At 36.1% G+C, this 16,317-nt stretch overlaps 1 protein-coding gene across 1 annotated transcript in view; it reads left to right on the top strand.

Moving 5' to 3' along the window:
• The first annotated feature begins 586 nt into the window (after positions 1-586).
• Positions 587-16,317, top strand: part of LOC140160800 (uncharacterized) — an 81,891-nt gene continuing 66,160 nt past the window's right edge. The window contains exon 1 of the mRNA XM_072184109.1: positions 587-661. The gene's annotated coding sequence lies outside the window, so the exon portion shown is untranslated. The remainder of the gene's footprint in view (positions 662-16,317) is intronic.

The following is a 16,317-nucleotide window of genomic DNA, read 5'->3' as shown; positions in this document are numbered from 1 at the left end:
AATGGGAAGCTGTTAGGGGGAGTCACAGTCGTTGTACTGCTGGACCCTACGCCACTTGTAGGCTGCAAACGTGGTTCCGACATATTCTAATGACGGCGGAATAAATGTAAAGCGCTTAGAGGCTGTTTACGGCATAAAGCGCTATATAAATGTCTACATTTATTTATTTATTTATCTCCCACACAGGGGGTGTAGATTTTAAATGGAGTCACCCATTTATTTAACCCCATTTGCAATTCACACTACCAGTGTGGATAATTAAGGTAATGTTTTCCATAGGGTGTATGGATTTCAACTGGAATAGCCCAAGGCTGTTTAAATGAAACATTGATGTATGAGTGATTGGAAACCAAATAATGAAGAAGTACAATTTGTGATGTTTTGATTGAATTAGGAACTGTTGAGAAGCTGGACGCAGGTGATGAATACCTGATAGTAGATGACCAGGATAACATTATCAAGGTACCTAGGAAATATATCCTCACTGAGGCTGATGATGGAGGAAAACAAATCAAGGTAAGTGGGGTGGGTGTAGGTGTGCATGTGGGGGTGGGGGGTGGGGGTGTGCAGGGAGGGGCGTGTAGATGACCAAGAGAACATTATCAAAGTACCTAGGAAATATATCCTCACTGAGGCTGATGATGGAGGAAAACAAATCAAGGTAAGTGGGGTCTACTGCTGATATTAGCATTGATGAAGTAACCATGTATATTCCACTTGTAACCATCTGTGAATACATTTATTTATTTATTTGTAGAATTCATATATTCTGTCCATGAGCATTGAACTTGTTTTATTAGGAATCTTTCATTTTAAAAGCAAGTTATGACAAGTATAGGTAAGTGACCCAGTTTATGGTCATCCCAAACCAGAATGTCATTTCCTAGTTTGCTATTGATAATAAAATATGACCTTTGAGGAAATTCACACCATGATTTTAATCCATATTTAGCTGGACTGGATCCAGTTCAGGTACACAATGACCTCAGATGTACAAAAGCAAGGAGAAGATGGGAGAAAAGGAAAAGGGATAGTGGAGTCAAAAAGGGACCCTGATTTAACATCATTTGAAGAACTTTTGATTTTGATACCTTTTGGAGGAATTTCACTGGAATTGTCCAGATGCAAAGTGTGAATGTGATACTTTTACTGGGGTATCTGAAAGGAACTTACCAGATTTGACACCCATTTCAAGAATTGTGACATGTTGTGTATTTGATATTCTTTCTGGAAGGAAAGTTTTGACCTTCAACAAAAACTGACCTCAAAACCAATTGACCCCTAGCTCATTCTCAATGATTTGCAGATTTTCTTAACATTAATTAATGTTTTTGCTAATCAATATTAGAAGCTTCTCTGAGTGTTAAACTCAAATTAACATGGAATACCTGTATGTGTTTGGTGATGCAAATTGCTATCTACTGAAGATAGCAACATATCATGATATTTTACTCAAAAGAAGCTTTCCAAATCAGGTATTCTCACTAATCACGTGTGACTTTATAAACAACCTGAACTACCTTGATGTTGTTTAAAGGTCACTTTGGTTTGAAAATGACAGAAATGGACTATTCCAATTGAAGTCCACACTACCCCCATGGAAGATTTTGGAAATACCTTCCAAAGGGGGAGTAAGTTTTTCAAATGTAATTGGTCAGAGTTAATCATTTTGAAACCCATACTCCCCAGGTATTATGATTTTACCTATATCTTTCACAACTGGAGTGAGTATTTCAAATGGAAGGTACCCAATTGTCTATTCTATTTGAAACTCATACTCCCTCTGTGGAAGACTTTAGCTAAATCTTCCACAGGGGTAGTGTGGATTTTAAATGGAATAGCCCAATGTACCCAAAGACTGTCAAAAGCTAGACTGAATTCATCAGTCCTTCAAGATATATGCATGTTAAGTTTTTCTTACTGAGAAACTTGATGGAAACTTGACTCTAAGATCTTCCAAAACCATGTCAGGAGTCCCTTGAAGAAACATTGTCTCCAAACTCCTGCATTGGAAACAAAAAGTACTCCTTCTTTAATATGCATCCAATAAGGCTGCCACCCACGGTGGAATGATTACATTTATGTCAAACCGAATTCAATTAGACCTATTTATCACCATTTTAATATAGACTATCACATATTCACATTTGTAGCTTGTACATTACTTAAATTTAATTTGATTAGTGATACAAGTAGGTCCCCTGGCAACCTTTACACAGTGTTGCTGAAAATGTTTTCCAAAAATCTGACATTTTAACAGGACAAAGAACATGACTGAAACCTTGAATATCAATTTCATTGAGGTGAAAGGGCGCCCTCAAGTCAAGGCACCTAATTTGTACCTTTATCATAAGTTCCTTTGAGACTAAAACTTCTCTCAAGGTCAAGCAAAAGAAGTCAAAGGTAGCACAAAGTACTGTTTAAACTTGCACATTATGGCAATACTGAAATTTGAGCCCTAAAGAACAAGCTTTGCCGGAGACCTTGTCCTCATTACCTCATTTTATGACACATGATTTGTTTTCCAAGTCAATTTTTTATGGCTTTATGAATTTTAATCAGTCTCATCTCCATAGTTCATGCTCTTGAATTCTACAGAGAGCTTATCAAAAAGGTCTTTTCACTCTTGAGTATTTGTCACTTAAAGGTTGCCATACCTGTGATTTGGGAGCCCAATTGGGTGATTGTTAACTATTGTCCCACAAATTTGAATTTTCATTCTACAACTTGAAAATGGCCACCATGATTTTATCAATTTAATATGGGTATCTTTTTAGTTTGAGCGGAAAGACACTATTTTTTCTCCTTTTTAGTGAGTTTTACAACAAAACAACATATCAAATTTGAAAATGATTTTTTGATTAAATTCACAGGAAATACTACAATTTTAGAAAATGTTTCACTCAAAATGGCCTTTAAAATTGAATTAAAATTAAAATTGAATTCGGACAAGTTGTATTCTCACCTTTGAGACTCAGGCAAAGTGACGACTCTTGGGCTTGCATCATTTACATGCGATCCTCACATATATTGATATATCTCGCATTGGCTTTCACCCTATTAGGGTAAAAGCCTCATTTGTTCATTATTTCAGTTATTTTGGGTGGGCCGAGTTTTGTCAAAGTCTCGCACCTGTGAAGTGGGTTGAATATATATATGGCAACCTGGCACATACATGCTTGTCAAATTCGATATCGACTGCTCAGTGCCAGAAGTGGGTAAGTGCAATAGCTGCCATGTGTAGCGGCCATTTTGTAGATGAATACAATATACAGTGTGTAAATTGTCAAATGTTCACAGGGCAGCTATTGCACTTAGCCACTTCTGGCACTTAGCAGTCGACATGCTTGTCAAATTGGATATGTTGTTCTGGTACATCGTCCCAACAAGAGTTCAATTATACAGGATTCGGGATGATTACTGGTGAACAATAACAGCATAATCGCTAACAAGATTGGGAACGGAGCACATGCACATGTTAGAAAAACAATCAAGAAGAATTACGTAATCCGTTTAAAAAGTTTACCTGTGTTGTAAAAGGTGATATCCGTGATGTGATGTGAGAAAGCTCAAGCTCAGAAATGGGTCATTCCAGTTGAAATCACATGGCATCAACTTCCAAAGCATTGTCTTTTCCAGCTGGTTTTATTCTCCACAAACAGGGTTGCACAAACATTTCAACCCACTTTTTTGCTAGGTTAGTTTATCAACAAAAATCCACCGTAAATGTTATGCATCAAAAATCAATTTAAGATGGCATTTTAGCTCAATTTTTACTAGAATTTATGATTTTCTGTGATTCATGTCCATTATTATTTGAAAAAAACTTGTTTTTGTAGCAGTAACTTTTCACACAATATTTCCTTAGCACAAAAAAAAATAAAATACAATTTTCACAACTAGATCAGAGTTTAGAATTTTACCCAAACCATCCCGTAATGCATTAGAAAATTTAATTCCGATATTATGTGATTGATGACTGTCCATGAAGATTTGCTTCCCTTCCTCTGTAAAAGGGCAAAAAAAACCCATTCCTCTGTGAGAGGACAAAAAAGCCTGTGTATGTGTTGGCTTACAGAAGCATTTGTTAAAATGTTTATAAAAGGATTGTCTTAGTTGAGAATATTGTCTGTTAGTGTGTTTTTTATGAAATCAAAATCCAGAAATTAAAGTTTGCTTTGTGCTATGCTTCCGACACCACCGGAATTCACTTAGACACATCGGATTGGTGGACTGTTAGTGACAAAGAAAATGGCAAAATGTGATTTCCCCCATTTGAATTAATTTTTAAATAATGTTCATATTATAGAATGAAAATATTGTCTGTGGATATAGTTTACAATTTTCTTTCTTCGTTATTTGTTTATTAATTTATAGTTTTTATTTTTCCTTCCTTGTTTTTTTTTTTTTTATTAATTGCTTTAGCTTTGTGATAATCAACCATTTTGTTTGTGTAAACATATGCCTCAGTTGTTATTTCTTTTTTTTGAAAGAATATACTGACTGATGAAAAGGTAACATCTTTATGTGATGAAGCATTCATAAGATTGTCAACTTTAATATCATGGCTATAGGGTGACTGTGTTTGGAAGTTCATGTAAGAGGTGCGCTCAAGAGTGAGTGGGGGTGTGTTTGTGAGGATAAGTGTGGAGATAAGATTAGTTAAGGGGGTACTACACCCCCTGGCCAATTTTGTACCTATTTTTGCATTTTTCTCAAAAATTATAGCGCATTGGTGACAAGTAAGATATTTATATTATAGGGGCAAGGACTACAACTACTGCACTGGAAATTTTATTTCAGCACAGACAACAGTTGTGGAGTTACAGTCAAAAATGAGGGAAAACCAATATTTGATCAATAAATCAATAACTACTTGCCTTGAGTTGCTGAATTTTCAGTGCAGTAGTTGTAGTCATTGCCCCTATAATATCCATATTTTACTTGTCATCAATGCGCAATAATTTTTGAGAAAAATGCAAAAATGGGCACAAAATTGGCTAGGGGTGTAGTACCCCCTTAAGGGGTTTGCTTTCATAATTATGTGCAATATAATTTGTGTGTTTCTTTTATGCTTTTTTGATGCTTATTTGATTTGGTGTGTGGCGAGTATTATTTGTGGTCACTGTGTTTGGGAGTAAGAGGTGTGCTTAGGTGTCAAGTGGGTGTGTGTGAGTGTGGTGTGATGGGGTGAGTGTGGAGATAAGCTTTTATAATTATGTGCAATATAATTCTGAATATTATATGTTTTTCTTATGTTTATTTCTTGTAAAATGTATTTTAATAACTTTTATGTGTAATAATAGTAAATAATTTTTTGATGTTTTAATATTGTAAAAAGTGATGCAATTTGGCTATTTGCCACAATGTTATTTTCAATAAATATGAAATGAAATGAAATGAAATGAAATATTACTAGGGCCTGTCTAAATCTAAATAATTCAAAATTGACCATATGTTGTGTTTAGCTCAATGTCATTCTATAAAGACGTCTCTGTCCGGGGGGGGGGGCCCCATCAAAAATTTGGTGGGTATGTTCCCCCGCAATTATGAAGCACTAAGCTATGCATCACTGTATGTTGTTGGTAGCTCAATGTCATTCTATAAAGACGTCTCTGTCCGGGGGGGGGGGCACATCAAAAAATTTGGTGGGTATGTTCCCCCGCAATTATGAAGCACTAAGCTATGCATCACTGTATGTTGTTGGAAGTCCCTCTAACAAGTGAGATATGATGATGTAGCTACAGTTGACCTCAAGTAGTACCTAATCCCCACTGCGGAATGTTGAGAAAATATTTCAGCTCAAGTGTCCTTACTGGCTATGTGACATCCTACATAACACATGATACAAGATAAATACCTACAGAATTCACTTGGCACTCACACACGTATCCATGACTTCATCCAACATGAAGAGGCTTATAGCTGGTGATGAGTTTACATCATGTTCTCTCATGTGGAGGCTAGTTTTATCTTAAAATGAGGTCATTTTGCAACAGTAATCAATGGGTGATGTGTAAACACTGTTTGGAGATAGTTGGCATGTTTGTCAAATTGATTTTTCGTGATTGAAAGTAACAACTTTTTTTTTTAAAGCTTCTAAACAAGTGGGATGTTAACAGTTTTGAAAATAAGATCTGGCAGTCTAGCAGATGATATGATTCAGACTTGCTTTAATAAAACAAAGAAGATTGATATTTTCATTTGACTTTAATTATGTATGGGTTTAAATAAAAAACAATTGAATGAAAATATTGGAGAATCCAACTTTATGTTATTACTACTTAAAGTTAATAGCAATGTACATGAAGGACTTCTGATATAAGACTGATATATTTGATAAAGCTAGATATCCAGCATGTTTTGAATGTGCACCTTTGTATATCTCTGCATATCCTCCCACAGATTCTTAAAGTTGTTATCACAGGTACATATTTTTTCTTTAACCACTTATACCAATATTTTCATACATTCATAGAATGTTAACATAAAAGTTACATAAATTGTATTTTGATTGATACGGGTATACCAGTATTATTCTACTTCATCAACTATCTACTGCTGATTGCACACAGAAATAAGCATTTACTCCGTCAAACTACCATCAGCTTAGTAAAAATTGCTAGGTGAGAACATAGAAGTAGGAATGACTATCAAATTTGGGTGTCAAATTTGATATTTGTACAAGAGTCCAATAATTAGGGCATCAAAATGATACTTGTGCTAAATCCTAGGAAAAATAACAAAATCAATATTTTTTCCTGCATATGTCCTGCAGAGGATAAACAGTTATAGTCACTCTAAGTAGGGCATTTGGGGAGAATGGTGACTAGCGCATGGTCAACCCCTGGGAGGGGGGACTTAGGTGTGTGAAAATGGTTGTTTTTTCTTCACGATAAGGCAAAATGTGTGGTTCCAAGCCTAATACTCCTCTCTGCGCTTGGCAGTCCCTCTCTGCATACTGTCTAGTCTGTATTTTACTTGTTTCTCCCCATCAAGTTAGTATAGACGAATCCAACAAGCCAAGTTATGGTCAGGATTTGGTTGGCCATCTTTGGGTAGCCGCTAGCACCAACCTGGTGTTTGGAGCGCCCCATTGTGCAAATAAAAGCCGCCTAGAACATCTAGAGAAGATGCAAGGACGAGGAGGGTTAATAGAATAATATATACAATAGAGATAATTCCGCAGGTAATCCTGTCGCATCTATTCATACATAAACCTTTTGTTCGCAAGTACATCCATTTGTAGCGTTGTAGTTAATCCGACTATTATGTCACTTCAACAGCGAATAGATGGCATGTAGAAGCTGTGCGTTTTGCCGAAGGGAACTATAGGGCCTATTATATTGTGTTGTAAACTTTATCATTCTGTTGTCTACCTGTGTTTTCGTGGAAGGTGTAAAACGGGTGATGGAATGCAGTTTAAAATTTCTGCCAAGGCCGAATCATTTCACATTTTGGGTGCATTGTAGTCGACGGCTACCCAACTAAAGGCTGCTAGTCAGGTGTAGGAATGCGTGGATTTGGATTCGTCTATACCTGGCTCTTTTTCTTTCCAGTTGTATGTATATTCAAGGTATCCTTTTGTATCATTTATTGATATCTGATGGGTTTTGTGTCTTTGTCTGTTGTATTTACCATTACCTACCTTGCTATGGGGGGAAAACTTTCTTGTCTGTGGGAGACACATTTTGACTGCTCAGTGCAATAGCTGCCCTGTGAACATTTGGCAATTTACACGCAGTATATTGTACTCATCTACACATGGCAGCTACACAGGGCAGCTATTGCACTTGCCCACTTCTGGCACTGAGCAGTCAATTTGCCAGATGATTGACACTTGTTTTTGAAGAATTTTAAAGCAAATTGAAATAAATTGTTTGTGGTTCTACAAAGGGATATTGTATTTAATATAAACAAGAATATTGAATAAATAAGTAAAAATTGCCACCACACAAGAATCAATTGGCTTCATTTTGATATATCACAGGATAGATTATGCAATTCTACATGGATTTGAATCAATTTGGATGGACATATATTGTGTAAATAAATGTTTGTTTCTTGTTTGTTTGATATTTATTGCTTTAGCTACACAATCCTAGCTGATTTTTGTAAAAAACAGTTCTATGGGCTCAGACAGATCTCAAGTTTGGTAATTGTATACATAGCCAATTCAGCATTTGTACCAACAGAAATAAATCTGTGGTTTGACTTTGGAAAAAGACGGATGTTAAAAACATTGAAAAATATTTAGATTTAGATTTACAAATATACATATTTATTGCTTTAGCTACAAAATCCTAGCTTATTCTTGTAAAACCAGTTTTATTGGCTCAGACAACAGGAATATGAGATCAAGGTAGATGTAAAATAGAAATGTGCTATTCCAGTTTGTGAAATCATACACCCCTTATGGAAGATATCAACTTATTCTTCCACACAGGCAGTGTGAATTTCAAATGGGGTTACCTGAATGGGGACTCCATTTGAAATCTACACCCCCTGTGTGGGAGATTATAGTCATGTCTGCCATAGAGGGTGTATGGATTTCAACTGGAATAGCCCCCGGGAAGAATAGCCCAAGTCACACTATAGCATCTGCTTCTTGTCTATTTGAAGATACTGGTTTTTTTACTTGTCCAAAGATAGGATGTTATTTCATGCCAGCTACTCATGTTTAGAGAAAATAAAATGAAGGATGTTTTGGTAGGTGTGTGAGGCACGGAGCGCCAAACTTTGAAAACTGATTTTGAGGCAAAATAGTTGCTTCTGAACTGAAATTTCAACATGTGTTTCAACATGATACCCCAAATGTGGTTTGTCTGAACTGTTGGAGAACCCATACCACCTTTACATATGAGTACCCCTCCATGATTTTGAATGACTATCCATTTTCATGTCATAATGGATATAGCATTCTGAATACTGGGTGTTTGAAGTCATAGTCATGCCCACTGAACAAGGAAATAAAGCATTCTCTCACATTTTCTCCATCAAATATGGGTCATATACAGAGATGCCACTTTTCAGGTTTTAACCTAAATTCAGGTTTTTTGTGAGTCCGAATCCATGTGCTTTTATTTATTTTCAGCCCGTTTGGGGCATTTTGGCTTGCATTCACATGCTTTTCAGGTTTTTATCACCAGTTTCAGGTTTTTTGAGTGAAACTGAGTGGAATCTGTGATAGAAGTTCCACTTTTGGCAGAAAAATTGTCAGATTTGACGGCAAATTTAATTTGTTTGATTTTCCTAATACCAAGTTAAGCAAAATTACCTTCAAGTACCTCAAACTGTGAAAACACCTTATGTATGATATCCTTAACTATATTATATAGCCAGGTATAGTGAAATAATGCAACACATAGTATTCCTGGATATAGATATAGGTTGAGCTGACACAATGACCACGTAAGTAACCCCATTAAAACAATAGCCATAGTGAGATAATGCAACACATAGTAATCCAGGACATCCCTTTATAGGTTGAGCTGACACAATGACCACGTAAGTAACCCCATTGAAACAATAGCCATAAGACAAAGACAACACTGCTGAGGATATCAGGTGATTCAGGATTATTATTTATAGGTTAATATAGCATAGCCTATCTCCGGGTCACACATTTATGAGGGCATTTTATTATGAAGTAAGTTTTTATTTTTTTTATGTCAAGCATATCTAGGTATTATAAACAGCTATTCTAGGAGATAACGTGAACAAAACTTCCGCCAAGCACAAGTAAACTGGTGAAGGGAGTCGCCTTGGATAGCTGGTTGTGACACCAACAATCGGGCTTCTTTCCCTGATCATAACCAACTGTAACAAGGTCTTTTATTATGGATCATCTGCCCCACCTTTACCAGATGAGCCACAGGGAGAGCGGATAAATGTTTCTTTTTGTCCTGCAAGGAATGAACCTGGGACCTGTCTTACCAAAGATATTCTGATTCTTGTTTGACACTTTCCCATCTCACTTTAGAATTAAAAGAAACATGTGCATAATGCAAAATGTAAGCAAACTTCCAGTAGTACTTTTCTATGTCAATGTATTATGAGCCAGCCTGCTAACATCTAGGCAAGAATGGAGAGCATTGCTCTAATGCAGGCACAGATATAAAGTTAACCGATTTCAAAGAAATTGCCCCTTTGGATGGCTTTTCCAGTGTAAAGATATCATTATGTTCACATGCTTTTGTGTATATTTTCAAAACACAGGGCATATCTTCGATCATGGTTGTTTAATGTGATCATCTATTAAATTTCCTAACAAAACATATAATGTTCAATTCTAGACCTGGAAAATACCAACAACTATCACACTATTATGTACATACATTTCCAGCTCTTTTTAACATAGATTTTTGTTTCTTTTCCAACTTATTCATGTTTCTCTGTTTTTTTGTGGTATTTGTGTGCAAACTGAGGGCGCTATTTATATATATTTTAAATTTACTTTAGCCAAATTATAAAAGTTATTCCTAACATTTCAAGGTTTTTGATTTTTTTTTGCTATTTGTTACTCTTTTTCTGATGTTTTAATACCATTATACCAGTGTCTAGCCCTTGTAAAGATGAAAACATGATTTAAGATAAATAGCGCCATCAGTGTTCACCTTTTCTTAAAAATGGCATAGTTTAACATGCTATCAAAAACTGTGCGATATGTCTGTATTTTATATTCAACTTGAGTTTCTTAACTCTCTCCTGACCTTGGAAATTATTTTGAGTTCATTGCTTTATTTCTAGTCCATCTTAATACACTAAACTCGTATGACCTTTATGTTTATTATACTTCTACACACACCCATACCCTATTAACCAAACAAAACTTTGTACTGAGTAACATTATGTTTCACTTCCTGGAGAGAATTGATCAAAAATTGAATTCCCTCCATGAGGTTCGTATCTCATTGACCAGATCACAAGGATGTCATTATAGCTAGAGGCAGTATATAACACAAATGGGTCAATGAGTTACATAAAATGACCTTGTGTGGTATTTGGTTCCCAGGAAGTGAGTCTTGCCTAAGACAATTTGTGGTTAAATGTTGATCCCTCATTACAAGAGTTATTACCGTTGATTTGGTTGAAAAAGGAGGTGAGACATGATCAAATCTCTCCAGGTAACAAAATGTAATGAACATGGCAGGGTGTTCTTTAATGAAGCACAGCAGTCTGATGTATCAATTGTATGGATCATATCCCAGGCATCAGTGTAAAAGAAAGTAGATGAGGTGAAGGGGACAATAGGAAAATAAGAGAAAAATCCCCTATAGGGACCGGGGATTGTTTGTGACAAGAAAATCAGGTTTTTTTTAGGGGGAGGGTTAAATGTAGTTCTACTGTGACACACACTGCCAGGGAAAGGGTAAGCCTGAAGCCGAATTGTATCTCTAGTTTGAAAGATAAGACAAAGCATGCCAATTAGCATAGTCCTTGAGTTAAGGCATTTGTTTTTAGAAGTGTGTGTATTATATAATGAATGGATTTGTCTTGCATTAAACTGCATCTGTTCAGCGGAGAGTATATTTTGATGGCTCAGTGAGACAAAGATGTAGGCCTATGTTCATAACCTGCTGTATGATTAGTTCCATATAGAAAGTACAAACTAAAACTTAGTGTCACAAATTGACACAAAGACTTTCCTCAGAATTAAAAACTAAGCTATTTTTTCAAAAGGCAGAGACTTCTCAGCAGTCACAGTGAAGCAAAATTTTATAATACAGGTAATTGCAGAAAAGCACCCTTGAAATGTCAAAACTATGGGTACTTTTTCAAACCACTTATAAATATCCTTGTTTTGGGGTAAAGTAGGAATACAAATCATCAAAATGTCCTTGAATTAGTGGGTTTTTAGCGGGTTCGCCGTCAGAAAAGTTTAGAACTGACAGTTCTAAACTTGTCCGACAGCGAACCCGCTTAAAACCCACTAATTGTTATAATTCCGTCGTAAAAGCCTATCCCACAATATGTCCTTGAATATTTCCAATATAGGGGATAATTTTGACTTTTGGTAATAATAATCATGCATTTCACCCTTTTACAGGGTTGATCCACTGGGATATCACAGGATGATACATTACTGATGAATTGTGAAAAACCCCATATTCGTGGTACGGTATTTGCTTGACCATCACATTATCTATCAAGTTGAATGTTTACATAACTGCTGGTCAGTGCTGGTCAGTGTCATCTTCATTCAACTCACTGTCCCTTGTCACATCTCTGAGGTCAACTCAAATCAGACAGGACTTTGCCCCTAATAATGCAGCTGTTGAAATGTCTATTCCCCCTTATCATTCAAACCACATCAATTTAAGATTTAGGCCACTTTCATCCAACACTGTAGCCATCTAGTTTCCTTTAATACCACATTTATAGGACATGGTAGCCTTTAGGTACTACATAATGTCTTTAGTGCCGTGTAAGTTCATCTGTATCCCAAAGGCTAAGCTTTGTTAAGCATATGACAGCTACATTTAGGTAATATGGGCCATATTATATAGCAGCTATCACAACCGCCTCATAAAATAGCCACACATTGCTCACATGTCAAATTTGTAAGCTTAAAACGATTATTTGACAACATGTCCATAAGGTCAAAAAACCCATAGAAAAGGTGGGCCAGTAGCAATGGGCTATATTTTCCTACGGTTTCTCACTATCAATAACAAACTCTGGGGCATACAAAGCCAAGTGTCCCTGTTGGTAAGCAAGTATCGTTTATAATACTTGCCCCAATCTGCGCATTCTATTCTTTGTGCGACAATACGTATCTGTATCTATTAGAGATTGAATACAAGTATTGAGTGTTATGAACCCACAAGGTGATGGGATTGTCTGGTGCGCAGATGAATTGAATGTATGTCAACTTGTCACCAGAATGAAACTGAGTAGTCGGCAATATAAAACCTGTTACATTTTGTCAGCTTAGTGAATTGTTCAGTTTGAAATACTGAATTAACTTTTTGTTGGGATTATATATTTATTGAGTTGAAACATTTATATTGGAAATCTTTTCTTTGACATGAGAACAATGTAAAGTGTGATCCATGTAAGTGGAACTATTATTGGAAGTGTTTCAACAGGGATGCGTTTAGAGGAGGCACAAGCCTGGGAAATTTTATCCTGAGTAGAGGGTAATTGGTTAAAGGTGATTCTTTATTCACATTTGTCTCCCTTTCCTTGATGTGGTGACATTGTTGTTAGGATATAATGTGATTGAATTCAATGAGTTGCAACATTTATAATAGAATTCTTTTCTTAAACAGCAGGGCAGTGTAAATTACCATCCAAGTAGATTATTGGAAGTGTTCTATCAGTGGCCTTTAGATGAGTAGAGTAGTTAGTGTAACTTGGATCCTGTCATGTTTTCCCATCAGGCATACACATATCAAGGTCAGTCCAAAGAGGCACTATCCTTTTTGAGGGGAAAATCTGAAGAAATTAATTGGTCATAAGTATGAAAAGGGAAACTTTATGTGTATTTGTTCACATTTTCTTGATGAAGTCTCTTTATTGTTATTAGAATTAAATTAGTTGAAACATGGGAATTTTCTTTAAAATCAGGACATTATAAAGTGCTTTCTATATTGGAATTGTTCCATCAGCGTAAAAGTGATGACCATTAGTTGAGTCCTATATAAGACAAGTACATATCAAGGTCAGTCCATAGGGGCACAATCCTGATCTTGCTCATTGAGATGTATTGTTAGTGATACACCTGTACTTCATATCGATGTGTTCTCATTTTTCTAAATCTATAATGTTTGTAGATTTCCTTTTACAAATTAAGCATATTGCAAACCATCCAGCTCATATTGTTTTTCACAAGGTCATATGCAGATGCTTTATGCCGTGTGTGTATATGTAAAGAGTCGGGGACTAACACTTAAAAAAGACTTTGCAAAACATTATAGTCAAATTTTGTTAGGGTTATGAATGAGTTGCACCACTTGTAAGGGAATTCCTTTCCTTGAAATCAGAACAATATAATAGTGCCTGGCAGTGCTATCCTTAGTGGGATTAGATTATTGGAATTATTAGATTACTGTTCCATCAACCTAGAATTGAATGACCATCAGTTAGTTGTCAGTTCAATTCTGATTCTGTAATTCTTCCCACCGGGGAGGTACATAACTTAGGTCTGTCCGCTGAAGGGCACAATTCTGTTTAAAGGAAAAACTTGTTCTGGTTAGAATGTAGTTGGTAAAAAGGGACACCTAATATCACTTTATTCCCATTTTTCTGTATCTAGTCCCATTTTGTTAGGATTATGAATGAGATGGAAGTTGGTTTGGGTAAATTAGCAATAGAAAATCATCAAAATATCCTTGAATATTTCCAATATAGAGGGTCATTTTGACTTTTGGTAATAATAATCATGCATTTCACCCTTTTACAGGTTTGATCCACTGGGATATCACAGGAGGATATATTACTGATGAATAGTGAAACAAACCCCTATTCGTGGTACAGAATTTGGTTTTCTAGGTGCTTGACCATCACATTATCTGTCACGTTGAATGTTTACCTTAACAGTGGGTCAGTCCCATCTTAATTCAACTCACTGTCCCCTGTCACATCTGTGAGGTCAACTCAAATCAGTCAGGACTTTGCCCCTGTAATGTGCAGCTGTTGAAATGTCTATTCCCCTGTATCTTTCAAAACACATCAAAATAAGATTTAGGCCACTTTCATCCAACACTGTAGCCATCTAGTTTCCTTTAATACCACATTTATAGGACATGGTAGCCTTGAGGTACTACATAATGTCTTTAGTGCCGTGTAAGTTCATCTATATCCTAAAGGCTAAGCTTTGTTAAGCATATGACAGCTACATTTAGGTAATATGGGCCATATTATATAGCAGCTATCACAACCGCCTCATAAAATAGCCACACATTACTCACATGTCAAATTTGTAAGCTTAAAACGATTATTTGACAACATGTCCATAAGGTCAAAAACCCAATAGAAAAGGTGGCGGCCCGGGCCAATAGCAATGGGCTATATTTTCCTACGGTTTCTCGCTATCAATAACAAACTCTAGGACATACAAAGCCAAGTGTCCCTGATGGTAAACAAGTATCATTTATAATACTTGCCAGCATTCTATTCTTTGTGCGACAATACGTATCCGTATCTATTAGAGATTGAATGCAAGTATTGAGTGTTATGAACCCACAAGGTGATGGGATTGTCTGGTACATGTATGTCAAATTGTCACCAGAATGAAGCTGAGTAGTCGGCAATTTAAAACCTGTTACATTTTGTCAGCTTACTGAATTGTTCAGTTTGAAATACTGAATTAACTTTTTGTTGGGATTATATATTATCGAGTTGAAACATTTATATTGGAAATCTTTTCTTTGACATGAGAACAATGTAAAGTGTGATCCATGTAAGTGGAACTATTATTGGAAGTGTTTCATCTGGGATGCGCTTACAGGAGGCACAAGCCTGGGTAATTTATCTTGAGTAGAGGGTAATTGGTTAAAGATGATTCTTTATTCACATTTGTCTCCCTTTCCTTGATGTGGTGACATTGTTGTTAGGATATAATGTGATTGAATTCAATGAGTTGCAACATTTTTATTAGGGTTCTTTTCTTCGAAATCAGGGCAGTGCCTGCCAAGTAAGTAAAACTAGATTATTGGAAGTGTTCTGTCAACCTAGAAGTGAGTGGCCTTTAGATGAGTAGAGTAGTTAGTGTAACTCTGATCCTGTAACATGTTCCCATCATGCATATACATATCAGGGTCAGTCTAAAGAGGCACTATCCCTTTTTAAAGGGAAAATCTGAAGAAAGTAATTGGTCATAAGCATGAAAAGGGAAACTTTATGTGTGGAAGCTGTTCTGTGTCAGTGCATTTTACTGTTGTGTCAGTTGGACAACTGCTTGGTTACTGACATGTGTTTAGAGTAGAGTATTGAAGTAATCCTGTGTGCAATTTTTGTTCATTTTTATGGACAGGATTTTAAGATGACCTTTTTGAGGCCAGTTTAGATTATAGGAAATGTTCCATCAACCTACAAGTGAATGGCCATCAGTTAATTCTGTTCCTGTAATATCTTCCCATCAGGAAGGTATATATCTTGCCAAGTATGTCCAAGGGGTATAATTAAACACCTCAAAAGAAATAAGTCCCCCTCTGAACATGTCGTCATAACATCGTAAGGTTTCATTTTGTACCAACAAAACTAACTTTGAAATAATTATATGACTGTTTACTAAGTGCTGTGTGAAAATGAGAGATTTCCATGACTTCAGGGCTGAATGAGCCTAAATTGAAGGCAAAAACTGCCCTTTTC

This window comes from Amphiura filiformis, chromosome 9, assembly GCF_039555335.1.
Source record: "Amphiura filiformis chromosome 9, Afil_fr2py, whole genome shotgun sequence".
In the NCBI taxonomy this organism is placed as follows: Eukaryota; Metazoa; Echinodermata; class Ophiuroidea; order Amphilepidida; family Amphiuridae; genus Amphiura; species Amphiura filiformis.
The sequence above is the reverse complement of the archived record's forward strand: the minus strand, read 5'-3'. Positions and strand labels throughout refer to the sequence as shown.